This window comes from Agelaius tricolor, unplaced genomic scaffold (assembly GCF_023055355.1).
Source record: "Agelaius tricolor isolate 1412-34295 unplaced genomic scaffold, bAgeTri1.0.p SCAF_15, whole genome shotgun sequence".
Taxonomy (NCBI): domain Eukaryota; kingdom Metazoa; phylum Chordata; class Aves; order Passeriformes; family Icteridae; genus Agelaius; species Agelaius tricolor.
The window spans coordinates 18,761,369-18,787,105 of NW_027269275.1; the positions used below are offsets into that span (position 1 = coordinate 18,761,369).

The following is a 25,737-nucleotide window of genomic DNA, read 5'->3' on the forward strand; positions in this document are numbered from 1 at the left end:
TATCTTTATTTATAGAAATAAATTATATTTATATTTACATAATTTTATTTACATATTTATATTATATTTATATTTATTTATATTATATTTACAGATATTTATCTATATATTTGTATTTATATATATATATACATGTTGTTGGTTTTGTTTGTTTGGATTTTTGTTTGTTTTCTTTTGTTTGTTTGCGTTTTTGCTTTGGTTTTATTTTTGTTTTGACCACCTGAGTTTTGACATGATTAAAGGAGGAGGCAAAGCCTACCCTACACCTACAGGGTGCCTTTTCCAAAATAATCTCACCCACAGAAACACAGGAAGATCAATGTCACCTTTTACAGGCTTACAGATGTGAAAATATCTACGAATGCAGAGCAGCCAACAATAACTTAGCAGAAATCATGAGCTGTTGGAAAGAAAAATACCCTTTCACTGGGCTTGGAATAAATGCTGTGGCTTGGAGAGGAGCATGGATTTTGCCCAGATTTTGCCATGGATTTTGTCCTGGCTGATGCTCTGCCTCTGATGGGTCCCATCACCAACCTTGTACCACCCCAAAGCCTTGCACCTGTCCAAGCCACCAACAAGAAGCAAAACACCCTGTTTATTTCTATTTATTTCTGAATAAGCACAAGTGTGTTTATATTTATTTCCAAAACCCTCAGGAGCTGAAAGGCCTGACCAAGGCTGCTAGGACAGGGTTGCCTTGGGTTTTTCCTGGGCATGGGGCAGCAGGAATCTGCAGGAGCAGGAGGAATCTGCCCAGGATGTCCCATCTCAGCAGGATGGAACCACAAGGCTGTTGTACCTGACTCACACAGGATGTGGCTTTTTTTTTGCCAGCTTGCCCTGAAATGTGGAAATCCAGGCTGTTAATCCCTAAAGGGGAATAAGATGTGTGGGGTGTTGCAAGGCTGAGAGCCGTGCCCAGGGCAGCAGGAAAGGAGAGGCTGAATCACAGGAGGAAGGGAAGGTGCTGGGGTCGCCCAGGCAGGGTGTCCTGGTGGCACAGTGACCCATCTCCTGTCCCTCAGGCAAGGGCACAGCATTCTGCTCAGATCATGAATCCCTGCTGGCTCCAGCAGCCCTGCAGATGGTGCTTGGAGGGCACTGCATGGATTCCAGCCAGATTTTGCCTCATCAGGGAGGCAGGGAGCATTCCAGGAATGAAGAAACACCTGGTTTGTCCTGGGAGCTGTGCTTGTGCTCCAAACTCAGAGGCAGCAGCAGAGGGACACTGGAGATGGGCTGGCAGATGCACCCAGTGCCCAACACACCTGGAGCCAGCATCCCTGGGATGCTCCTGCTCCCACAGGGCAGGGCCAGGAGCAGCTGCTGCTTCAGGAGCAGAGATTTAGGTGTTTATGTGCCTCTTCTGAGGCCTCAGGTTTTGGCTTTTCTATTTCTCACATTCTGTGCTGCTTTAGTGTGTGGGTCTGGGTTCACATCAGGGGATGCTGAGCTCTGGGCACAGAGCAGGGACACAAAACAATTCCTGCTCCAGCTGGGCACCAAGGACAAATGATCCAAATCTCAGCCCAAGAGCACAAACACCGTGGGCTGGAGAGAGAAAAACAAGGATGGGACTGCAGGGGCTAAAGCTGGAATGGGACAATGAACTGCAAGATGCAAATGGAGCAGAACTGATCCCAGGGAGAGACCCCGGGAGTGCTCGGGCATTTTGGGACCATTTTGGTTCATCTTGGGTTCATTTTGGGGCCATTTTGGGTTGTGCTGCCCAAGGTGGATCCATTGGGGCCTCTTAATAAATCCCTGCTTTATTCTTTAGCTCTGTTCTGGCTCAGCCTTCCCCAGGCACCATTTCCAGCAGCTCCTGCTGGCTCTGGGGGTTGCAGGGAGGTGGTTTCTGTGTCTCAGCTGCTTTTCCAGTCCCCCACGTTTGGCTCTGGGGATCAAGGGCTCCACAGCACAGGGAAGAGGCCTCTGCTCAAGGACAGAACATCTTGTTAAAATATTTTCTCTCTATTAAAATGACAGTGACTTCTTTCAGGCCTCTGCCTGAGCAGAAGAAAAGCTAAGAACAAATTCCTCATGTGCAGCATATTTCTCTTTATGACCTGGAAAGCAGTTTATGGATTTTCTTTAGGCAGAACTGATTTATCTCACACCTCCCTCCGCTCCCAGAAGAATTCTGTCTTCTCTTTTTTATTTCTTTAAACCTGGCCTTTCCACATTGCTCATTCTAGCAGCCCAAACACTGCCTGGGCATCCTCTCCCTGCTTTGCACCCAGTCCCTGCAATCAGGAGCAGTTTTGCTGTCTCCTCTGGTCCTTGTGTTGCTTTGATGGTGGGGTTTAAGCAGCAAAGAAAAGCAAAGCAAAGATACCCCCAAACTGGATTTTAGATCTTTTTTCTCCACGTCACAAAGAACCAAGTGCTGGATCAGTCCCTTCCTGCTTTTTCCTTTCCTGTGGGATGTTGCCTCTCTTTCCATGTGTGAGTTCAGCCTGTTGTGGAGCCGCTGGAAAAGTTGCTGTGGGGACACCTCACATATTAGAATTCAAAAAGAGAGGAATTCAGATAATTTCTATGCTCCAAAGATAAAAAAAGCTGGGGGGACAACCCCTAGACTGTGTGTCACAAATATCACTGAGCTCACTCCCCCTGGTGCCACCTGCAGCTCCTCCCTGCTGTCCCCAGCAATGGCTTTGGACCCCAGCACCTCTGCTCTCCTTTGTCCTTTCACCTCTGCCCACGTGGGATTTACCAAAACCTCTTCCACAAAACATTGTCAAAAGCTGGCAAAGTTCTTTGGACACAGCTTGAAAACAAACCTTTCTTTGTTTTAATTTCTGTTTTCCAGCAAAGGTCCAACGTCCTTTTCCACAGCAGGAAGAAATGTTTTCAGTTCATTTCCCTGACAGCTGTTCTACCTTGTATATTCTCCTTTCCTTCAAATCCTCTCTTAACAGCATTAACAAATCTTCCCAGTCCTGTTCTCCCCAGGAAGTGTTTGTATTTGTTTGTACATTGTTCATTTTCTTGGGTTTTTTTCCCTCATCTAGTTAAAGCTGTAAATTCCTCAGGGTGAAAGGAAAGAGCTACACTTGGAGTTTCTCTTTGAAATCATTGACTTTATCTGGGTTAGATGACCAAGGAAAAGGGCAGCAGAGGTGTTGTCTGCTCCATGCAAGTCCACATTTAGAGAAATTTTGCGTTTGAATATTTTGCGTTTTAAAGCAGGGGATGGTTTAAGGACTGGATTATCTCTGCCACTCAGCTGTCCATCACTCCAGATGTTTTCTTGGCATTATTCCTTTGCAGCAAACAGTGCTGAGACTCCTGTGGTTTGTCCCTCATCCAAGAAGCCTTTCCAAGGCACCTGAGCGAGCTGAAAATGCAAATTTAATGTTGAGTTGGCAGCAGGCTGCCCTGGGCAGGGATGAGATCTCCATGACAGACTCACCTCTTTTCCTGCTGGTCTCCCTGGGTCTGTCACAGCTTGTTACCCAAAAGTGATGCTCCAGAGAGCTGTTATGGCTGCAGCCTCTGAGATGGGCAGGGAAAATGGTCAAATGTGTCTGCAAAATGTGTGTGAGTGGAAGCCAGCCAGGAGCTATGGAAACAGGCAGGTATTTATAAAATAATGGTCTCTGCAGTGTCTCCTTCCCTGCTGAGATGGGGTTTGGCCATGGCACTGGTGGTTCTGTGCTTGTTTGTCAGGGTCCAGGAGCTCACATCATCCTAAACTTTTGAATTTGTGAAAATCTTTTTTACATTTTCACTGTGTTCTGTTAGCTACACTGACAGAAAATACAGTAAAAAAACCCAATACAGAAGTCCAGCAGCAATGAAAGCAAAGGTGGTGTTGGTATCTAGTTCAGCTAAGATAAATTTAAGTTTATTTCCTTCCAGTGGTGTTCCAGGAAAAGTGGCAGCAATGACAGATATAAAGATAATTTTGCCTATAATTATGTGATGACAATTCTCTTCCTTTCCTAACATATCACTAATATTTCAAGCCTCCTTTTCCACACAGCTCTAGCAAGGTTTGATTATTTCCAACTGGAAGAATAAATAAAATAACAGAGAGCTGCTACACTCAATAGTGCCTCATGGCTGGTGGTCTGGCAGATGATCCCTAGGAATACTTAGAGGAAAAGCATCTTGGAGAGCTTTGAAAGCCTTTCTTAGAAATGGATATCTGTGTGATTCCATTCTCTCCTCTGCCCCAGCCATGACAAATAAACGCCACCAGTGGCAGGAAGAGCTTTCCTGGTGAAGGGCAGCAGCAACTCGTTCAAAAAAGGGATTACAGCTGAAATCTGGGTTTAAAACTCTGCCTGCCCTGCCCAGGGAACAGGGCAAATGTTCTCATGCAGAGGGATGGCACAGAAAAAGAAAACCCAAAGTGTTTCCTGCCCTCATACCAAGTTTTTCTTCATCTCCTGGGGAAAGGTTGACCCTTTTTCCTTGGGGGATGATGTGCAAGCCCATAAAGAAGCAATAGACCCTGATCCCTCAGCCACGTCAGAGCAGACAAAGCCTTTGCTTTGTCTGTGCAGGTTTTGTCCGGGAGCAGAGGAATTAACGAGCGCTATAATTAATTTCATGTTTGAATTTTTCGAACCCGCCAACCAAGACTGTAAGTAATAACTGCATGAGTAACTGCAGAAGAAAAGAGATACATTGTGGTGTCTGCTGCAAGCTGTATTTTTCTGGAAACAATGACTAATCCTGCTTTTCCAGCAGAGGATTTGATGTACATCCAGGCTGAGTGCATGAATCAGTGCTGACAACCAACAAAGTGCAGCTCTTGCTCCTGGAACTTTCTGATTTTGCTGCTGGACCGGAAGGGAGTGATTTGCTTCCTCTTGTATTCACTGAATTTCTGCTCCTGCTGGGGAAGGTGACAGCAGAGGGCTTGGCAGGGTGCTGCCCTCGTGTCACCACCCAAAGGTGTGGCAGGTGTCACCTGCCCTCGGTCTGACCTGCTGGGGTGGGGCTGTGGCACATCCTGGGCACCAAACCCAGGGGGAGCACCGTGCTGGGGAGGGTTTTGCTCTTTTCACCATGTTGGGGAGGGTTTTGTTCTTTTCACCGTGTTGGGGAGGGTTTTTTACTTTTCATCAACTTGGGGAGGTTTTTGTTCATTTTACCGTGTTGGGGAGTTTTTTTTACTTTTCACCATGTTGGGGAGGTTTTTTTACTTTTCACCATGTTGGGGAGGTTTCTTTACTTGTCATCATGTTGGGGAGGTTTTTGTTCTTTTCACCAACAGGACAGGACTGCTGGGAAATGTTCCTTGAGCTTGAATTGCAGAATCAGCCTCAATGCATGGCTGAGACAATGGAAAGGTGGAAACAGCTCACTACAGCCAGCAATGATTGTTCCAGCTGGTTACTGGGATTGCTCCAGCTGGTTACTGGGATTGTTCTAACTGGTTACTGGGATTGTTCTGGCTGGTTACTAGGATTGTTCTAGCTGGTTACCAGGATTGTTCCAGCTAGTTACTGGGATTGTTCCAGCTGGTTACCAGGATTGTTCTAGCTGGTTACCAGGATTGTTCTAGTTGGTTACTAGAAGCACACATACACCTGCTTCACACAATGCTTGCTTGTCTTCTTTCTATTAACAATACACAATACTTCATTATCAAGTTTAAAACCTTCTACTGTCCTGCTAAGCATATTTTTCTTCAGTTTTAAGGCCTATCTTAGCCAAGCCTAAAACTCAAGCTGTTGTTTCACATCCTTGCTTGCTGTACTATTGTAACTTTTTCTACTTTCAAACTTTGCAGCTGCAGCTAGCTCCAATTTCTCTGCTCTTTCTGTTTCTAAAACCTCCTTTTCCAGCCTTCTAAAAATTTTACCTTTACTATTTCCCAAAAGTGCTGCCCCCATGATGTGCTGCTAGTGCTGATCACACCCCAAAACTCCTCACAGGAATTATGGAATTGCAATTCCAGGGAAATCATCACCCTTGATGCCTGTAATCAGTGGGTTTAGAAGGAAGGTTAAGGCTGTACTTGGAAGCCTGAAGAGTTGCTCATGCAACAGCAATCCCATCCTCTAAACCACCCCAGGAGCAGCTGTGTTTAATAGAATTAACCTTGCTCCAACAGCCTCCCCAGCTGGAAGAGTCTGAGATTACCCAGAAAAACCAGAAATGAGCAGGGAGGAGGTGGGTCAGATCCCATCTCTGCCCTTTCAGCACCACATTTCCACAGGGAGCAAATGGGGGAGACTGCAGGAGGGTGGGCACAACCAGGAGCTGCTTTGGAAAGACACTTGCCCAAAAAAACCCCAGAGATTTTCACCATTATTAATGGCAATTCATGCGCCTTTATGTTTTCCTCAATTCTATTTTTTTCAGCGTGGTGCAAAAAAAATCTATCAAGGACTTTATTTTCCAGTGGTTTGTCAGTATAAAAAGTGCCATTCCCACCCAGCCTGTTGTTCCCAGTGTAAATATGTTTTTAGGCACAGAGCAATAGAATCCTACAGATTTGCAGAGGAGCTGCAAACCCTCCTGGCAGTGCCTGAGGCAGCATAAAGGCTCTGTTTCCATCACCCCTATTTATGGAAAACCAAAGGCCATTTATCTCCTTGATTCCCCTGAGATTTTTCTATAGCTTGGTCAATAACCATGAATTACTGCTTGGTTGAGTTATTTTAGGGAAAATAGGGTAGGATGGGAAGAGGATGTGCCTCAGCAAACAAGCAGTGTCTCTGGCCTGGCTTCCCAGTGGAGCCACAGTGAGGCCCTCTCCCCTTCCCTGGGAACCGATATTTCAGGGCAAAATTCAGACTTTCATCTGAAACTTCTCTGATTGGAAGTGAGTTTGGAGTTTGCCCTGCTGCTCTGTGGCTCCTGAAAGGATTCCATCCCCACGGCCCTGAGCCTGTGGCCCTGGGAAATGCTGCCCCAGGGAGTTTCAGCCAGAGGTGAGGGAATTACCTGGTGAAGGAATTGCACACGGGGATGAGGACGGGGAGAAGATGCAGGGACCTCCCTCCCGGCCGTGGTGGCTGCTCAGTGTCCCTCAGCCCTGCCAGGGACAGGCAGAACCTCTTTGTTTTCATCCCCATAGACATGCTGTGATTGCAAAGGTTTTATTGAGCAATTCCAGCCATAAAGAAAACAAACGAACGAACAAAAACCCAACAAAGGAACAAAAACCCAACAAACAAACAAACAAAAAACAAAACAAAAAAAAAACCCAAAAAACCCCAAAACACACACACACACACAAAAAAAAAAAAAAAAAACAAACCCAAAACAAGACAAAATTAAAAAAAAAAAAAGGGGAATATTTAAATCTTCCTGATTGGACCAAGAGAAATTCCTGGTGGTTTAACTGGTTTACTGGTGGTTTAACTGGTTTACTGGTGGCTTAACTCCAGCTATGTGCTGGCAGAGCACTGGGGGATGCTCCCATGGCACTGAGACCTTTTGGGGTGTCCTGGGTGTCCCTCCAAGTGCTCCAGGATCCTGCAGGGAACACCTCGTGGTTTTGTCCCTCAGCTGCTGCCGTTGTCACCAGATTTGCCCCTCACCAGAGACTCTTTGGCATCCCCAGAGCTGTTATTTGATTGATGTTTACGCTGCAATTTACACCCTCCTATTTATTTCTTCCCTCGGCACCTCACCTCGGTTTGGAGGGAGCTTTATGTTTCTGAAGTGCTTTGGCAAAAGTGGAGTTATTTCTGGTCTTGTTTTAAAAAGAAACACCCCTGAAAGGCAGATTATTTATTTATTTTATTTTATTTCTAGGAGAAGATGCTGAGGGACGTGTAAACCACTGTGCAAGATCATCCCAGGAAAGGAACTAAAGGAGCGAGAAATTAGGTACAATTCTTCCCTTATTATTTTTTTGGTAATAATTTTTTTTGTAGAAAATCAAGCTTCTAGATAAAATACTCTCGCTTTTGAGAAGATACAATATTTTAAAATAAAAGAAAGAAAAAAAAAAGAAATTTCCTCAATTGGAAAGGTTCTAAGAATCAGGGAATGAAATGAAGTTCCTGATCTATTTCTCATGGAAATTTTCCCCCTACTCCATATCTGAAGGGATGTTTTAAATTACATGATGCTTTGGAAGTGCTTTAAATTACATTTAAGTGCTTTAAATTACATTTCTGCTGGGAGTTTGGTAGTTCCTGGGTTTGCTGTCAAGAAGAGCTGTCTACTCTCCCTGCAGCTTCTCTAATTAGGCTGCAAGTTTGCAAGAAAGGACATCAGTCTCAGATTTTTGTGCTCCATTGGATGATTTCCCATTTTATCAGGGCACTGGTGAGCTCTTGGGAGGTTTTTTCCTATTTTTGCTGTCCCCACTGCAAGTTTGGCATCTTAATGAAATCATACTGCCAGATTTATCTTTTTTCCATTTGATCTTTTCTCACTCAGCAGCTCAGTGAGTTGTTTCAGCTTTAGGATATGTGAAATCTTTATGGCAATTGTTTTGTTAAACACAGCCTGAGTTAAAAAGAGTGACATGATTTGGGACAATTCTTTGTTTCCACAGCACCAAATTGGATTTGTAGGGGATTCACCAAGAGGAATTGTGTGCTGGTCAGAGGTGAGATGATATTTGGTTGGACAGATACTCTTTAATTGCTTTTTTGAAGGTACAAATGTGGATCATTCTCTAGGGAAATCATCTGTAAATAGGATATCTATTGTGCCTTGAAGGTTTTGTCATTTTAGAGATGTTTGTAATTGAAAGCAGATAAACTGAAATCTACCTTTTGTATCTGACACAAAAGAAGTAGAAATCATCTCCCTGAGTACAATTACTGATGTAATTATAATAAATATTAATGTCATTATAATGCCCCTTGCTCAAGCTCTTACACTGGCTCAGAGCCTTTGCCCTCCAGCTCTCCCTTCCTCAGATTTTCTCAGATTTATTAAACTATTCCCATGTGTTCCAGGGCAATAACTGAGGCTTTGGAACTTATTTTGGGCAGCTGCTTTCTGCATGGATCTCTCTGGGTGACTCTGGCTGCTGGATGTCACTGCTGTCCTTGTGAAGAGCAGAGGGCCAGGGTAATCAGCCCTAACTCTAATGGAAACTAAAACCAGTTTGTTCCTTTTAAAAAGGGGTTTAAATTGCTGCTCTGGTCAGGGAGGAACTGGAAGAGAGTGGTTTGTGCCAATGCTGGCTCCTGGAAGATGCAGCAGACAGAAGGAGATTCATGTTTGTGCCAGGACAGAAACCCAAGACGTGTGTGCAGTGATAAAACCCCATGCAGGTCCTAAATGTGCACCAACCCATTTTAACACAGCCTAAAGAGCTCTGAGGGTTGGTTTTTGGTTTTTTTTCTGCTGCTCTGAGCAGTGTTAACAATCTGCTGTGGTGCCTCAGCCCCAGAGACAGAAGAAACCCTGGCAATAAAAAACCTTCCTCCAGTAACACCTTCCCTGCTGGCGCTGCTCGCGGGGCTGGGAGCTCACATGAAAGCAGCTGCCTCTCACCATTGCAGAGCACACATCTCCCAGGCACTTTTAGCACATGGAAACCGCAAAATAAGAAAAGAAAAAACTAAAAAAAAAAAGGCACAAATCAGGGCTGAAGCATGACATTTCCACCTCCACACACAGGAAGTCAGAATGGTTCAGCAGTGCTGGCACGAAAGGGGCTGAGCTCAGCTTTATCTTCTTGGGAAGGCAATAAACACCCATCTTTGGGCAGAGCTGGAGATCACCCCCTCCTTCCTGCACACCCACTGGGCTGCTCCTGATCCTGCCATCCCATGGAGGAGCTGGGAAAACAAGGATGTCCTGCAGAGGATGGGAGATTGCTGAGGCACTGGGCTGGTTTGGTCCACAGCCCAGCAAAAAGAGCCACTCTGTGCTCCAAAAAGCCCCTTGAACTTCCAAGGAAAATTCCAGAATAAAGGAATAGAGGTGGTCTGCTAGGTGGGCTCCAAGCACAGCTAGGGCAATGGAAGGGGAAGGTTTTCATGGAGAATTGTGTTTTTCTGCAGCTGGAAGAGGGAAGGCTGCCTGAAGAGCATGGGCAGAATTTTGCTTGCAACTTCGAATTTTCATAATTCATAAATCATAGAGTGATTTGGGTTGTAAGGGACCTTAAAGGTCATCTAGCTTCAACCTTCATACTGCCCAGATATTTCATGTTTCATATTTCATATATGAATATAAAAAAGAGCAGGCCTAGAGCTGAGTTTTTGTTGTGGCATTCAAGTTACCAGGGTCCCAAGAGCTCAGATTTCAGCCTTAAATTTCATTGCTAAAAGGGAAATATTCAGTGCAAGCAGTGGTAATACTGGCATGGGTTATGTGGACCTTTCAGAAGGGACCTCACATACTAGAAATGCTCCTGCCTTTCCAACTCTCCTTCCTTTGCCACCTCTACAAGAAACTTGTGAGTAAATCTGGTGTTATGTTTTCATTCCTGGAAGACAGAAATCTTGGAGAAATGTCTTCCCTTGCTCCTCAAAGGGCTGTGGTAGAGAGCATGAATTGTGGTGTGTCCTGTGGCTGGGAATGGCAGAAGGGGGCACCTCTCTGGAGACAGAAATCCCAAAATCCCACGTTTCCTTCTGCTGAATCCAGGGATACTGTGTGGGATGGGATCGTGGGTTTGCTGTTCAACAGGGCTGGTTAACAGCAGTTCAGATTTCAGGAAAGGCAAGGCAAGAAATTCCTTCTCCTTATTGTTTGTTCTCCAGGATGGAATTGAGAGGCTGTGTCCTGCCCAACTTCATGGGTAGCTTGTTTCCTGGATGTCTTGAGACAGTTGACCTGGAACAGACAGAACTTGGCTTTTTGCTCCTGCAGCTGTGAGGGACAGGAATACTGATATCCACTGTTATTTACTGGAATTCACACCCTGCCTGAATTAGCTCCTCCAGGCTGATTCCTAATTGTGAACAGGTTTAGCTTGATGCTGCCATTCCCAAGTGCTGCTCCAAACAATCTCTTCCAGAGGTGGAATAGCTTCAGGGGTGCCATTCCATGAGCTATCAAAACCCCTCCATGCACCAGAGACCTGATGGGATCTGTGGGAGTATCTTGATGCTCCTTCAAGAAGAAGAGCCATGGGACTGCCACTCTCTGGTGGTGTCATCTGAGTGTAGTTTAACCCCCTGAGCTTCTGAGCAACACAAATTCCTCATTCAGGTCTTACCCTCAGCATCTCCCTGCCCAGTCCTGTGATGGTGTTCACAGGGGTCTCAGTTGAGGGAAGAGACGAGGATCTGACTCCGTGTTTCAGAAGGTTTGATTTATCATTTTATGATATATATTATATCAAAACTATACTGAAAAAAATGGAAGAAAGGATTTCATCAGAAGGCTGGCTAAGAATAGTATAAGAAGGAATGATAACAAAGGTTTGTGGCTCGGACAGAAAGTCTGAGCCAGCTGGGCTGTGATTGGCCATTAATTAGAAACAACCACATGAGCCCAATCCCAGCTGCACCTGTTGCATTCCACAGCAGCAGATAACCATTGTTTGCATTTTGTTCCTGAGGCCTCTCAGCTCCTCAGGAGGAAAAATCCTAAGGAAAGGCTTTTCCATAAAAGATGTCTGTGACACAGTCCAGCTCCTGATCTTGCTGGAACACCAGTTTGCTCTGCAGGTGTGTGAGCACAGGTTTTACAGCAGGATGCCTCTGCCAGTAGTGACCTTTCAGGAGTGCTGCTGGAGGAAAATCCTGACAAACTGCACTGAGTGGAGAGGTGTGGGTGTTAACAACCCTCAGCAGTCACTGGAATGGACTGGAGGAACTGGGAGTGGGTTCTGGCTGAATGATTTATCCTCCCTTTCACCACTTCCTCCATAGCTGCCTCTCTTGGACCATACCTGGTGGCAGGCATGTCAGACACAGTCAGTTTGATGTGGGATTATTTTTTTGTCTGCCCATCTGAAAACAATTGTCATGAAACATCAAAACCTTAGGATTTCCTGGTGTTTATTTAATATTTTTCTCTTGGCTTCTTGTCCTTAATGCAGCAACTGAAAGCAAAAGAAATATCTTGCACTTAGCTTGCACTTTCTCCTCCTGCTGACTCTTCTGTTTTAATTCAAATTTGGAGGCTTTCTCTAGGAAAACAAGTATGAATAAAGTGCTTAATGAAAGCTCACATGGTAGTTTAACTTTTCAGGGTCCTGCACTGCTGTAGTTTATTTACTTGCCAAGTAATTACCAGTTTGAAATTGCAGTTCTACTCCCAAGTTTTAGGGCAGTCAAATTAAACAGGAAAGATCATCCTCAAGGTCAGACAGGTCTGAGAGACTTTAATGTCCTTGTTCCTGATGTGGAGAGGGCACAGACTCATCCAGGTCAGTGGGGAGTTTGTCTTTCCTTGCACCAAAGTCTCCAGCCAAGTGTGGGAGATGTGTGGAGCTCCCTGGTTTTCTGTTTGCTGCCCAGGTGATGTCAGCCAAGCTACTTTTAGCTGGGGCACAACAATTAGTCCCATTTTATCCCTCCTTTAGTGGTTTAATTAAATTTTACAGCTTCAAACCCCACACTCAGCTGACAGGGAAATTTAAATTCCCATCAGTAAATGTTCTTAAACAGCAAAAAAAAAAAAAACAAACAAACCTGTGCCCTTAAATTTACTTAAAATGTGGCGGTGCTGAGGAGATGGAGGTTTTAAAGACAGTAATAGGATAATAAGAGAAGGCTGTATCACCTGTAGACCATCAGACACCTGAAGAGTGGCCTGGAGGAGGTGGGAATGCAGAGGTGAGGTAATGTGGGAGCAGACCCTACCTGAGTCTTTACTCATGTTTGAAGCCTTTGCTTTGTATGAAGCATTTATTGAGACAGTCACCAATTCCACACCTCTGCCCTTCCCATGGTGGGTCCAGCATTCCATGATGCTGTGGAACCTGGGAGCTGGGAGACACAGGCTTGTGCAGGCTGCCTTAACTTCCTGAGGTTGTAGAGAAATACCCTTAGTGCTCAGATATGAGAATATCATGGAATCCACAGAATGATTTGGGTTGGAAGGGACCTTAAACCTCATCTTGTTCTACCCCCTGCCATGGCCAGGGACCCCTTCCTTGTTGTTTTTTTAAATTTTTATAGATTTGGGGTAACTGAGAGGTGTTTTAAAAGATTTTATTCCGTTATCAGTCTTGATGAATAGTGAGACACACTATTACTCCTAACACCAATCACCTCTATTTTTTCCCCAGGTTCTCCTACTGCAATGCATCTTTCCCACTTCTAATTCTCTAAAATACCTCATCTTTTTGAAAGACCATATTTTGAAACTTATTAAAACTTGTTTCTAGTTCAATCTCTCTCTCAGCAATATCATCTCTCTTCCATGGCCTTCCTAAATCAGCGCCCCTTATCTCAGTGTTTGCACACAGATGTACAAAACTGTGTGAGCTTTCTGTCAGGTCTGGAGAATTCTTTACAAATCCATTTTTCTCACTTCCTCTATCCCAGGTAGCTCCAACCCCCATCCAGCCTGGCCTTGGACACTTCCAGGTCTGAGGAAATTTGCAGATAAAGTCATAAAAGGTGTCACGGATCAGGCACGTGAGAGTATCACAGATTGTTTATGGCTACTGGTGTGACCAGATATGAAATATTGGTTTACAGCTCTTTTATGGCTGCCTGATATCTCTTAGTGGTGCAAATGCACACTCCTCAATCAGTGGATTTCCATTCACCTTTTCTGTGGTGATCAGCCCAAAAAGGCCCAGACTAGCAGGTACTTTTTGAACCAAAAATGTTAAGGAGGTACCAAACCTTCACAATAGCCTGGATGTGCTCCCTGTTTCAACCAATCCAGCAAAATCATAGCCTGTTACCTGGTAGATGTGGTGTTTTCTTTCCTCTGTTTTCTTCTCCCTTTCAGGGGCTCCATGCTGTGTTTCCACAGTCTTAGAAGCAGGGAATATTTATGGGGAGAGGATCCTTCTTTCCAGGATAAATCCTCCCTAATATAAACCTGTTCCATTGGCACTGCATTTTGTCAGATCAGTGAGGCAGGCAAAGAACAAGAAGTGACAACAAAGCAGGTGAGAGATCCCCACTGGTTGTGTGCCCAAATATTAAAATCAAAATGTTTACGTCAGCCATGGGTTCTTTGTCAGGGAGGAAGAGGACATCAGGAAGCCTCCTAATCCTTGCTGTGTTGCCAAATGATGGAAATGTGAAAGCTGCCAGAAAGAACAGGGATCAGAAGTGTAAGTATTCAATTTTTTGGGAGGGGGAATAATACTGACTATTCCATGGGGAAAAAAGAAAAAAGCCCTGCAGTTCAGTGTTGTACTGTCTCTGACAGGTATTTGAGTTGACTTGTTAAAATACTTCTTAAAATACTCTCTCAGTCAGTTTATGGTGGTGGTTTTGAGTTCTTTCAAGTGTCTCCTTTGAAGTTGTATTAGGATGTGTGACACAATTCACACCACAGGAGCCCAGGCTGAGAAGCCAGAGAACATGACTCAGGTGGGGCTTTCCTGACCACTCTGAAGATCTTATTTTTTAAAATAGTTCCATTTCTAATCAATCTGGAAAATGATACAAAAAGTTCACAACAACACATGCTTACAGGTATGTACTTAAAAGAACACCTCGTGCTGAAGTGTTTTATTTTCACTGCAAGCTGCTTTGAAATGGAGTTTTCCTGCAGGTTATTTGTGCCTGCTGTGAGCTTCAGGAGCTCTGCAGAGGGTCTCAGGTGTCCCTCCTACCTCACAGGGGCTTGGGCTGACAAGCTGGGTGTCCCAAGCAGGGTTGGGTGAGCTGGGTGTCCCAAGCAGGGTTGGATGAGCTGGGTGTCCCAAGCAGGGTTGGGTGAGCTGGGTGTCCCAAGCAGGGTTGGGTGAGCTGGGTGTCCCAAGCAGGGTTGGGTGAGCTGGGTGTCCCAAGCAGAGCTTGGTGAGCTTGGTGTCCCAAGCAGAGTTTAAGCACTTAGGGCTGAAGTCACCAATGGAAAATGTTGCTTGATTGTGATTTGGCTCAGAGTGTGTCAGTCCAAAATACAGATCCTTACTCTTCCCCTCTTTGGCTTGCTGCCCAGTTAGAAAGCCCCTCAAAATCCACCTTCATTTCCACCAGGAGGTTCCTGGGGCAGCAGAATGTCCCTTCTGCTGATGGTTCTGGGCAAGCTGACCATCATTGCCCTCAGGTGTCCATCTCTTCATTCCCATCCTGGGACCATCAGTGTTCCTCCATTTGTCTGTCTTCTCCAGAGGCCTCTGGCTACAAGGAGAGGGTGTTCCCAAAGCATTTTTAGTCCTGTCTTCTCCAGAGGCCTCTGGGTACAAGGGGAGGGTGTTCCCAAAGCATTTTTAGTCACAGAGCTCAGTCTGGAGAGTTGGTTGAGAGCTGAACCGGAGCATGGCCATCCACAGAGGCAAGGGCTGGCACCAGGGCATGGGATACAGGAGGAATTCCAGGCCCAGGGACAAGGGAGATGTCCCTCACCTCAAAGGTGACTCCTCCAGCACTGAATGAGCAGGTGAGGGCTGTGCTTCTCCTCAGGGCATTTATCCAGCCGTGGATGGATAACACAGACTGGGAGCCAGCACCCAATTCCTGCATTGCTGTGGCTGCAGGAATGCCTCTTCCCTTGGCATTTTCTCTTGGCCAGCAGCTCCCTGATTCCCATGTCAGCTATTCTGGAGCCTGGGCCAAGGTATTCTGCTGTCTCCATGGGCTGGAGCCTTGGCAGCACTGCCTGCTCTGCATTTAGGATGTCCCAGCTGCCTGGGCTCCTCAGGGATTTAACCCTGCCTGGTTTGCTTGAAGCAATGGGCAAGCTCTTGTTCTCAGCTGACCACAGCAGCTCAGATCGCTATTAACTCATAAATTATCCTTGCCAGCCTTTTCATCATCACAGAAATCCATAAAGACAAGTCTTGCTATTTTTCTCCCCACTCCTTTACCCTACTAAAGTGTGGTAGAAAAGGCTGGTTTAATTACCTTTCTCTCGCTGATGGGCTTCATAAAGCACAATAAAGCTTAATAAGAAACAAATCCACCCTGAGTCTGATATGTTCACAGCATGTCAGAGATCCACAGACCCAAGCAGCTGTATGGCTAATTTGCCTGGTGTCATTAATCACCTCTTATCTCGGTGGGGAGAACGGGGCTGGCATTCCTGCAGCGAGCTTTCCTAATTGCTCGTGTTAATTAGGGAGCGATTCTGGCATAAGGAAGTCAAGCAAAGAGCAAGGCCAGCAGCAGAGGAGGCAGAGGGTGTGCCTGGGATCACACTGAGTGGGGCAGTAAATCCCTGGGGTTGTGCAAGGGCCCCGGGGAGCACAGCAATGTTCACCCATCACGCCGTCGGAGCCTGGGGTGCTGCGTGTGTGATAAGGAGGGAAAGCAGGACTTCAGCCACTGGGCAGGTGGATGCATCTCTCCAGAGGCTTTGCCAGGCTGGATGCCCATGATCTGGCTTCTCTTGAAGGTCTGCATTTGTCCCCAAACTCTTTATTAACCTGCTTCTGTTGGTTGTGTTGAACAATGTGCCCTCCTGGTGCCAAAGCAGGAGAGGAGGAAAGAAAGGGGATTTAACCTTTCCCACCTTTCCCACTAGGGAGAGAAAAAGGTCTGGAGATGGTCAGTGCAGAGGGGCTGGATCCTGTCCTCTGAGCCATGGGAAGGCTGTTCTTGGGTTGGTTGGTACTGCTGAAAGCTCTAAAGTCTGTCTTGCAGGGTATGGGACCTAAGTGTTGCTGTGATTTATTGCATTCACTCTTCATGGGAGAGCTGGGGGAAGTCCCTAAACCACTGACCAGTGGCCTCTGGGCTGGTGTGCTGGGGAAAGACCTTGTCCATCCCACCCTTCCCCAGCAGGAGCAGGAGCCTGGGCAGTGAGCGGGGCGAACCCTCTGCTCTGGAGATGGAAGGCAGTTCCCACAAACCACCCAACATCTGTCAGGCGCTTCAGCTGCAGCTCATAATGCTTTTATTTCCCCCTTTGTTCTCTGCCTTTTATCCTTTGATGGCTTACCAGGCCACCCAAACCAGACAAGATCCCTGGGTCAGCATCTCACACAGCAGAACAATATCAGGGCAAAGAAATGCTCCCCCAATTTCCAGGGAAAAGGGCAGTAGCACTTCTCAGAAGGTTTATTTAAACATGGCTGTTTGTTTTTGCTGGAGATTGAGTTACCTTCCCTTATAGCAGTAATGTTTTTGGAATCCTCCTTGTTTCGCCCATAATAAATCACAGTTGTCTGAAGGAAACGAGAGGGGCTCTTTGTCATTTTTCTTTGCTTCTCCTCCATTGGCAAGTGAAGGAAGTGCCCCAAAAAGAGTAATTTATTATGAACTTGCTTTTGACATTGCTGGCAAGCCCTTGGCATGCTGGCTTCATAAATTACTGCCCTATCTCTGGGCAGGCCGAGCACAAAGGCACAGCCCTTGTTTCTAATTGTAGGCTGGCAGGACCTCTGCTGTGGGGCACCAGAGACAACAGAGAGGACGAGCAGAAAGGCTCCCAGCTGGCTCCCAGCGAGGGTGGCGGGGCTGCAGGGAGGGGAGCCCAGGTCCTGCTGTGACTCCAAGCCGTGTTTTGTCCCAGCAGCTGCCAGGAGAGCCTGGCTGGGCTTGTGGCTCCTCGCGGGTCGCGGGCTCTGCGCCCCAGCAATGCAGAGCTGCACCCAGCGCTCCTCACGCTCTGCCAGGGATGGCATCTGGGCTGAGTGACCTCAGGGAACAGCAGACTAAGACTTCAAAGAAGTTCTGAAGTGGCTCTGACTTTTCTCATCCCCTCTTTCTCTCTTTCTCTCTTTTTTTTTTTGTTTTTTTGGGTCGGTTTTTCGTTGAGATTCGCTGCTCTGGGCTAAATGGTTTGGAAGTGTTTGGCTGATAGAACAGCTGGAACTGGTAATGTCCAGCATCTAACAGGCTCTGTTGTGATGTTGTTTTACTTGTTTTTCCCCCATGAAGTTCTGAGGAGCTTTTAGTTGGAAGAATAACTGTTTTTTGGTGTAACCATGAGTGTGTACCTCTAGAGAAACTGAGGTTGTGTAAGTAGGACAGGAACAGATCATACATCAGTGAGTGAGCACTGGGAAAAGGAAAATATAGGGTGAAAAACACAGAACTTCTTGAATTTTAAATGCCATTTTCCTTGGGAATTGCAGTCCTTATCTCTCTGTCCCTGATCACTTCTTTATGGCTTGGGACAGAAACGTCCTGGGCAATGAGACACAAATACCTGTGAGGTGGCAGAAGTGGAGATGGTTTTTGAGGAAAAAAAGGTACTTTTCCAGTGCTGCCCACCACTAATGTGGTAGAAATGCCTTTATTTGGGATCCTGGTAGAGCACTCTTTTATCCATTTGAGCTCAAAAAATGGTGAGTGTTCAGCTCTTTCTGCTGGGTAGTTTGGTTTCAGTTGCCTCCTTTTGAGCCCTCAATATTACTGGGTTTTTCTGAATATCTTGGCGTAAAGGTGGTGTTCTTTAATTGACATTTATCCATCATTTATGAGATTAATATACATTCTGCTTTCTCTGTTGTAACCTTTGAATGCAGCTATACTGCACAGCTGATAATATATACTCAAGAAAATAAAAAAGGTGCAGTTGTTTTAGGCTTTACAAGGTTGGAAAGAGGGAAAATTGTTTTGATTTCCAGTCTCCATCTCACTTTAGTGGCATTTGGGATTTACAAGGACTTGGAGGGTGTATGGTTCAACAAAAAACGTTCCCCCAGAGTAGGTGATGCTCATTCCTTGGTCTCCTTTAAAAATATTAAAAGAAATTTCATCAGATCATGGAGCTTGGAAAATCAAATGACAGTCTTACACAAATAATCCAGGTTTTGGGGAGCTTGTCATGCTAAGTGGGTTTTTTGGCACTGACTGGTTTTATTATGGATGGAGCCACAGCAGAACCACATTAGAAAAGGATATTGTTACAACACTTTCAGTATCAACAATGCTACTTGGAGAGGAATAATCTGTTCCAGATGACTGTTAAGAACGTCTGTCCTTTTTAGAGGAGATTTTTTTTTTGTTTAGTTGATTTATTCTGATAAAATTTGGGATCATTTAGTCTCCAGCCAAAGAGTCAGTAAACATGAAGATAATGTGATTCACAGAAAGGGCAGTCTGAGAGGCTACTTTCATTTAATTCAATTAGATGGGCTTTTATATTGGATTTATTTGTTTTATCTTGAGTATTGTAGCAAATTTTTCTCTTCATGAAAGAGGAGGCAGGGTACAATTACTGCAGACATCAAAACTGCTGGGTTAATTCCAGGGCTTTTCCATGCCACTGGCAAGCAATGGGACTGCAGTTACCTGCATAAATAATTGGAGGTAACAGCAGCCACTGATAAAACAGATGGGATTTTGAGAGGCTTGAAGGAAAACCTCTGTTTGTGATGTATATCACACCAACATTTCCCACCACACCCATGTGCAAGGCAGGCATCCAACTGAACAGCTGGAAATTAAAGCAAAAAGGTATTTTAAATTTGGCTTTGCTGGACATGACTGAGGGGAGTGTGGTAGATTAAAGTTACTGCAAACCTACAGGTTCCTCCAGTCTCTTTGTGCCCTTCCTTTATCCTGCTCCTGGGATAACACCCATGGTGTTTATAGCCCTGATGGGGGCACGTTTGGGATCCCCTTTCCATCACTGATGTCCCTCTGTCCCAGTTCATCCTGCACAGAGAAACACCAGGCTGGGAGCACCCCTGGACAGAGCTCAGGAGCAACAGGGCAGGAAAATATTCCATGGCCAGTGTGGCAAGGGGCAATGCTTGAATCTCCCTCTGGATTTCTGGTTTGCCAGGGATGTCAGCTCATGGGTTTGTGCCTGTCCCCAGGCACAAGGGTGTGAGCAAAAGCTGTTGTGGTGTGCCTCAGCCTTTTATTGTCTGCTCTTCTCAAAACTTGCTCCATCTGAGCTCCCTCCCAGTTCCTCCCTAGGCCATTGCTCAGGTCCCCCTCATGCCTCAGGTTTTGGCTTTTCTATTTCTCACATTCTGTGCTGCTTTAGTGTGTGGGTCTGGGTTCACATCAGGGGATGCTGAGCTCTGGGCACAGAGCAGGGAGACAAAACAATTCCTGCTCCAGCTGGGCACCAAGGACAAATGATCCAAATCTCAGCCCAAGAGCACAAACACCGTGGGCTGGAGAGAGAAAAACAAGGATGGGACTGCAGGGGCTAAAGCTGGGATGGGACAATGAACTGCAAGATGCAAATGGAGCAGAACTGATCCAAGGGAGAGACCCCGGGAGCGCTCGGGCATTTTGGGACCATTTGGGTTCATCTTGGGTTCATTTTGGGACCATTTGGGTTCATCTTGGGTTCATTCTGAGACCATTTTGGTTCATCCTGGGTTCATTTTGGGACCATTTTGGTTCATCTTGGGTTCATTTTGGGACCAATTTGGTTCATCTTGGGTGCAGCCGTGGCTGGGCTCAAGGTGGATCCATTGAGGAGATCCTTTGAATAAATCCCTGCTTTGTTCTTTAGCTCTGCCCAGTCTCTGTCCTAGGTGAGCCTTCCCAAGCCAATACCCCGGCTCAGGTATTCCCAGGAGCCATGGGGAGAGCTCTGGGGGCTGTCTGGCTGCACCTGGATGCCTCTTCCACTGAGCAAAACCCTTGGTGACCCCCCTGGCAAAGCTCAGCGCTCCCTCCCGCTCTCTGCATTCCCAGCACATCCACTCCCATCCACATCCATCTCTCCAGCCATTGGATTTTCCCTCTGAGGATTTCATTTTGCTTTGGAGTGTTACTCCAGCCGGCATTAGTTAAGCCTGAAAGGCTTTTGAAGACGTTCCCTAGAGATGAGGGCTGCTGAGCATTCAGCAGGGGAAGATTTGGGGAGCTCTGTTAGTCCTGGATGAGCAGATTCCTGTTTTGTATTTGAAATAGATCTGCACCCTCTTGGTTAACAAAATATTATGCTCAGGATAACTACCTGAGCCACCTCGCCAAGCCAAAGAGCCCTAGGAGGCTTCCAGAAAAGCCAATATTAAATCCAGAGACATCAACATTAGTGAAGTAGGACTAAATTATCTCCAGCTGGTGCTGGCTCTTGCCCGAGGCTCTGAAATAAGTAGCTCCCTGGAAAAGAAGGAGAGATGAAGGCTGTGCTAACGAGGAGCAGAACCAGGCTTGGAGCTCAGGTCACGTTCTGTTTCCAGCCCTATCAAGTCCAGTCAGTGACAATTTTTCACCTCCCATCACTTGTGCACCATCCACTCCATCAAAGTCAAATTCCTCTGGCAGTGAGAAGGATCCAGTCCCACTCTTGGAGCACTGGGGATTGGGCTGTCCCTGCTTCCAAGGTCTAGGTGAGAAGCAGAGATCCCTTGAAACTTCTGTTTTTCTTCGTTCAATTAACTTTTTGTAACTGTTAATTGCATGTTAGCCATGATCAGAACTCACTACCAAGGTCTTCTCCCCTCACTGAGCAGCACCTTTGAGTGCAAGCCTTGAAGTGTTTGGGGAAAATGATGGGTGAACATCAACCATTGCTCTGTGCTGAGCTTGACTCAGAATAGCAATGTGTGAGCAAGGTAAAAATCAGCACAAACATCACCTGGAGATTCAGAAGCCTTCACTGTGTGTTCCTGATCACTTCCTATGACAAAAGGAGTCTTAGAAGAAACAGGGATTTCAGACATGAATTATTTGCTGCTGTGATTGATTGGGAAGCTCTCCTCTCACACGTACCATGCTATTATTTTTGATTAACATCTCCAGATTCTCTGGGAAGCCCTGCTTGCCATGTCAATCTCCATATCTAAGCAACATTGAAAACACCTCTACTCACTGAAAATACTCTAGCTCTGTACCTAGAGCTGCAGAATCATAGAATGGTTTGGGCTGGAAGGGACCTTGAGAATCCTCTTGTGTCAATCCACCTTCCACTGTCCCAGGTTGCTCCCAGCCCCAATGTCCAACCTGGCCTTGGACACTTCCAGGGATCCAGGGGCAGCCACAGCTGCTCTGGGCAAGCAGGAGATGGGTGTTTGTATGAGTGTGGCACTTGTGCAGCACTTTGGGCCATGTTGTTGGGCAGAGATGGATATAATGAGGCATGGAAAACGTAAATTCAGCTGGCTGGGAGCACGGGGGTGAGTAATTATCCCCGCGGGAACACAGCAGGTGGATTAGTTACTGGGCTGCCTCTGCAATTAGCAATTAAGGGAAAACATCTGTTTCACATCACCCATTCCTCCTTTTCCAGGATACTCCTCCACTTTGTCTCTCTGATGCTGCAGCCTGGAGACAGGCGATTTCTGCAAGGAGGCTGTGCAAACACCATGTGTGGAAAGCAGGCCAGGAGGTGGCCAGGAGCAACAGGAACACCCAGAATCCACTCCTGGCTCCCTGGTTGTGTTTTCTGTTGGGTTCTGCCCTGTTCCATCCCAGGGGGAAGCTGTTTCCAGGCTCTGGGAGCAGCCCCATTGCAGGTACAGAAAATAAACCCGGCGGCCGGCTCTGCTGGGTGAGTCAGCATCTCTGCTGCCATCTGGAGTAAGAGGAAAGCCTGAGCATCTGCTCTACTGCTGCTTGATCAAGGTTTTCAAAGTGGGTTTTGTTCAATCAGCCAAGCTAAGCTGATGTCTGGTGCTCAGAGTTTTGGAAAGGCTCTGTTTGCACCAGGAAAGGTTTCCATGCTCGCCAGCATGGCTGATGATTATTGCTTGTTGTGCTGCTGAAAACTGAGAACAAATGAAGCAAAAAGGTTTTTGTGTTACCAGCAGGATTTCTTGATGCTCTGGGTGGGTTTAATTGGGAAAGATTCTGTTCAGAATGATGCTCACCTGTTTTAGGTGAGCTGGTTTCAGTGCTGCTGCTGTAGCATGGAAGAAAGAGAAGTAATTTCCCCCCTAAATTGTGGGTATTTCTTACTGGGATAAGTTATCCAGGAGCTAAATCTGGTTGTCTACAGATTATCACAAAGTTAAGGATCTGCCTGCTACGAGAACACAGAAAAATAATTTTTAAAGAATTTTTGTGGATTTTATTATTTATCCATAATAATTTCTCCATTTATTAATAAAAAAATTATCCATAATTTATCCATCTTGCCTAAGCAAGCACTGCTTTCTCTGAAAGCCCTTTATCCTTATTGCTCTTGTCTGGGATTTATTTTTCAGGCAAGGATTAGATTAAATTTCTGCAAAAAATATTTAATGCACTTGATCAGCAGTGTGGAGTTTAGCAGTGCTGTGCAACCAAATGCTGTTGGTTGTTTTCTTAATATCTGGATGTAAACTCATGAATATGCAACTGGAACATACATTTGGGGAAGAAATATATCCACCCCCCCCCTTTAGAATGACATGAAAATCACGTGTTTAATTTAAAGTACAATGGAATTGTTTCTTGGCTTGAAGTGCTTAAGCAATATTAGGAACTTTTGCCTAATCTCTGTTTTACAGATTAGAATACAAATATTTCCAGTGCAACCAGAATTTATTAAAGCAGGCAATTGCTTAGGGAAATATGCCTTTGGATGTGTTTCTATCAACTCTCCTGGAAAAAAAAAAAAAAAGAATGTAATTAGCATTGCATAATATTCTAGAGAGAAAAATGGGCCAAAATCTAAGTGCATAAAGAGAATATTGCAACTGTGGAGTGTAAATTGCTTGTGGCTGCCAGGCTGATTGTTATTCCTGAGGGCCAATGCCAGTTAGAAAGTCTTGACTGGAAGAAAGCAGCAAGGCTGGAGATGGCCAGGAGAAAGATGAGATGAGCTGTTGTACAAAATTGGGAAAACAGAGTTCCAGAGTGACAGGCAATTTGTTTTATGTATGCCTTGTATACCCATCAATGAAATTCAGGCCAAAAAGAAATTGTTCCAGTCCTTGGTGATGGTGTTTCTGAGTTCATGGAGGCTCCATTGGCTCATGAGATGTTGCTGAATAATTTTCAGTGGTTGTTCCGTTCTTTCTCGTTTTCATGGTGAAATTGGTTCTGTGGATCAGCTGCTTGTTAATTAAAACAATGAGCTGGTTAAACTCCATGCAGTGAGGCCAGATTTGGGTGATTTTCACAATGCAGTGACTTTATTTGGTGGGGAAGATGTGGGACTGAGCTGGTCTGGTTTCCCTTCTCCTCCTCACCTCTTGTCTGCTGCAGTTGTTATCAGCAGGGATGTTTCTTTATTCTGAGCAGCACCTGGGCTGGGAGCTCCCATCCCTTAAGTGCTGATGAAGCATAAATAAGAGCAATTAAAAAAAAAAAGGTTCCTGGTGAAATTGTTCCAGTCCTTGGTGAGTTCATGGAGGCTCCATTGGCTCATGAGATTTACTGGAAATTATTCAGCAACTTGTTCCATTCTTTCTCATTTTCATGGTGAAATCGGTTCTGTGGAGCAGCTAATTTTTAATTAAAGCTGGTTAAACTCCATGGAATGAGGTCAGATTTGGGTGATTCTCACAACCCCTCTTTATTTAGTGGGGGAGATGTGGGACTGAGCTGCTCTGTTTTCCCTTTTCCTTCTCCTCCTCACCTCTTGTTTGCTGCAGTTGTTATCAGCAGGGATGTTTCTTTATTCTGAGCAGCACCTGGGCTGGGAGCTCCCATCCCCTAAGTGCTGCTGCAGCATAAATAAGAGCAATAAAGAGCCTTTTCTCTTGGCTAGTAATTCACTGGTGTTTTTATGCAGAATTCTGGCCCGGAGCAAAATGTAATTGGCAGGCAGGGGAGGCCACAGTGACCCATTTCAACAAGGGACCATGGAATAACAACCCCATGTAATGCTCTAAACATCACTGAAATCAGAAATGAAGCCTGGCTTGGAGAGCTCCTCCATGATTTAAGAGCCTTTTCCCTGAAATATCTGGGGGAGGAAACCCCAAACAAGCAGGAGGACAGAGACTGGGTTATTCCATGTGGAATAATAGCTGTTGTAAATAGGTTTGTAGTGTAAAAATGCAGGTCTGATCTGTCCCCTCCTTGATCCTGTGACATTTACCATACATTTGGGCTCACCAGATTTGCTAAAAACTCTGCCCTGAGGGAATTTTGACACTGGCAATTCGTGAATGAAAAAAAAACAACAGAGGAGTGTATAATTTGCTGGTTAACTCCAATTTCTAAATGATTCATTTGATGGCACATATTCCTGAAGATATGAAATGGTTCTAATTAAAGGCAGATGTGCAAAATATAGCCTATAGGATGGGTATAGGGAAAGCATACTTTTCCATGTGAGTGGCAAAGCCCACAAAGCCACAAATACCTCTCCACTATGGCAGCCTCAAAAATGCATCCACAAATATTATTCATCTCAGTGGTCTGCAGAGATTTATCAGGGGTTACAGCTTCCTGAAAATATCTGTGAGGCTCAGGGCTTTGGAGATGTGTGTTTGTCACTTGGCAAACAGTCACTTGCTTTTGCTACACCCTCTAAGAGGGCAGCAATTATGAGTAAGACAGTCTGGAAGTGTTCAAAAATGGATATTATGGGGAAAATATAGCTGGATGTTTACAGTAATTTCTTCAATTTAAAGTCATGAAAAGCATCTTTCCACATGTCAGTATGTCTGTGCACTGCCTTTTTTTTTGGCTGGGGGGAGAATCTTTTAGAAAGGAAAATCTGTCTGAATTTGCCCCAGATACTTTAAAAATAACTTGTCATTTTGGATTATGAAGGATGGTTTGGGTTGGAAGGGATTTTAAGGATGATCCCATTCCCTCCCCAGCCATGGGCAGGGACACCTTCCACTGTCCCAGGCTGCTCCAAGCCCTGTCCAGCCTGGCCTTGGGCACTGCCAGGGATCCGGGGGCAGCCAGAGCTGCTCTGGGCACCCACTCTGGCCCTCCCCACCTTCACAGGGAAGAATTTGTT

General features: G+C 45.5%; 1 long non-coding RNA gene across 3 annotated transcripts; it reads left to right on the top strand.

Annotated features, from left to right (window-relative positions):
* Positions 1–4,779: 4,779 nt before the first annotated feature.
* Positions 4,780–24,463, top strand: LOC139596463 (uncharacterized). Of its 3 annotated transcripts, none has more exons than XR_011681326.1 (6): positions 4,780–4,914; positions 7,732–7,806; positions 8,483–8,536; positions 13,807–13,969; positions 14,045–14,137; positions 22,123–24,463. It is a non-coding gene; the product is annotated as an uncharacterized lncRNA (long non-coding RNA). The 3 variants fall into 3 exon arrangements; XR_011681327.1 differs by lacking the exon at positions 4,780–4,914 and adding an exon at positions 4,961–6,138; XR_011681325.1 differs by lacking the exon at positions 4,780–4,914 and having other exon boundaries at positions 6,794–7,806.
* The last annotated feature ends 1,274 nt before the right edge of the window (positions 24,464–25,737 follow it).